A 2500-nucleotide genomic window follows, 5' to 3' on the forward strand; every position below is an offset into this window, starting at 1 on the left:
CTCATCTCTGTCTACCTTATCTACCCATTTATTTCTTAAAATCTCCCCCCTTTCTTCACGATGGGTATTTGAATTGTCTTCTTAAAGGGTCCCCATACCCTGAGAAATCATCAAAACTAAAAATTAATCTTTAAGAAAAATAGCGAACGGCGGAATACAAGGTAATATAAAATGACACATTGACAGAAAATACAAGAGCAGGAAATATCGTAAACCTAGAGAAAGAAAAGAGAAAGAGGAGAAGAAGATGATGAAGAAAGACAGGGAGATTAAGAGAAAAATGAAAAAGACGAAGAAGAAGAAGAAGAAGAAGAAAAAGAAAAAGAAGAAGAAGAAGAAGAAGAAAAGAAGAAGAAGAAGAAGAAGAAGAAGAAGATGATGAAGAAGACGAAAACCAAGAAGTAAAGGAAATGAAGATTAGAAACAAGAAGAAGAAGAAGAAAACAATACAAAGAATATAACGTTTGAAGAAAGAAAAAGAAGACAAGGAAAACGAAGAAAGGAAAAAAACGAAGAAGAAGAAGATGATGAAGGCGAAAACCAAGAAGAAAAGGAAATGAAGTACGGACAATAAGAAAGGAAAATAAGTAGAAAAAGACGAACAAAAAGTGTCGATAATGAATAAAAGACAAAAGAGCGAAGGTGAGAAAGGCAGGAGACCCTCACCTGGTTGCCAGAGCCGTGACATTCCCGATCAGCGCCGTCGTGCTCACGCCCACCATGACGACCAGCCACGCCCCCTCCATGCCTGGGCGGGAGGGGTGCTGTCAGATACTCGACTCACTGACAGACAGGTAGACAGACAGAGACAGACAGGCAGGTAGACGGACAGACAGACCGACAGAGGGAGAGAGAGACAGACAGACAGACAGGTATACAGCCACGCCCCCTCCATGCCTGGGCGGAAGGGGATGCTGTCAGATACTCGACTCACAGACAGACAGACGGACAGGTAGACAGACAGACAGGCAGACAGATAGACAGACAGACAGAGAGAGAGAGAGAGACAGACAGGTAGACAGCCACGCCTTGGGCGGAAGGGATGCTGTCAGAACCTCGACTCACAGACAGACAGACAGACAGAGACAGACAACCGGACAGAGACAGACAGACAGACAGGCAGACAGCCACGCCCCCTCCATTCCTGAACGGAAAAGGCTGTTGTGAAATCTCCGACGCAGAAGGGACTGGCTCTCATGTTGACGAATGTAGAAAAGGTAGAAAAGGTACGAATGAAAACAGAAATCCTCACACTACGAGCTACATTTCTGCCCGGCTTCGAATATCTCTCTTCCTCGAGAATACACGGAATGCGGGCGATCATCTCGGTCTTAGGACAGGCGAGCGAACGAAGCGAAAGAGGGACGTGGCATTAAGAAAAAAAAGAAGAAGAAAAAGAAGTTTCGAAATGATGGAAGATGATAAAAAAAAGTCAGTAAAGCTTTCTTTAAAAGACCGGAAGGTGCGCAAGATGGCAGGTAAGCAGGAAAAAAAGCTTTGCGCATTACCACAAAAGAAATCCTTTATAGAGGCGGTCTTCTTGCATCGCTCAATAGTGTTTACGGAAATATTCATGCAACTTAATTCTGTACAGGCGTGTGTATGTGTATAAATGTACGAACGTGTGTTTATCCAATTGTGTACACACAAACACAAAGACACACATGAACAGACAGAGATCTAGAACAAATTCAGGATAGAGTTCAATAACGTAATTGACTAAATAGGATTGAAATACGTACTTTACAGGTTGGAAAATATGAAATATGTAGGGACGGTTAAGTATGAATTAGAGAAAAAAAAATCTGAAAAAACGTTAAGTAAAGAATACTTTAATTAAAAGTTAACAAAGGAATAACATCATCTACTCCAATAACATTCATTCTAATAACCGGTGATGAGAAAGTAACAGAAGTGCGAGAGCGAGCGGGGGGTTCGGACGCGTGCGAGGGGGCGCATGAGGCCGAAGCCAGAGCCACGCGGGGATGCTAATAACCTCCCGGCCGGGCTTCCGTCCAGGCCTCGGCTAATCACGGCTCGGTTGCTGGTGTGGATTCAAGGAAAATAGGCAAGGAACAAAAAAAAAAAAAATCTGCCGCGTAGGGGGGGGGAAGATAAAAGGAAATAATAATAATACTAAAGCTGCATCCATGCCCGTTACGTGTTGCTCGGAGACAAAGTGGAAACACTGTGAGAGAAACAATAAGAGACATTCGGATACAGATCTCCTGATACGTATGGAGGCATGTTTATTACAATGCTGAGGGACAAGTCGGCAATAGGGGTCGATTCTGTGAAACTGTCCGCACCATGTCTCCAGGAGTGGCAGACATGTCGTTGTGTGAGGATGCTTGGCTGGCAGCTGTATCATTTGCCGTTTTGTGTCCATCGGAGAAGAAGACAGCGCGGAGAACCGGCAAGACCATCGTCATTATCCAACAGGAACGCTGAAGCACACCAAACTCTTATAAACACGTTGATAGAGGATGGTGCGTTTCTT

This window comes from Penaeus vannamei, chromosome 5 (assembly GCF_042767895.1).
Source record: "Penaeus vannamei isolate JL-2024 chromosome 5, ASM4276789v1, whole genome shotgun sequence".
Classification (NCBI taxonomy): domain Eukaryota; kingdom Metazoa; phylum Arthropoda; class Malacostraca; order Decapoda; family Penaeidae; genus Penaeus; species Penaeus vannamei.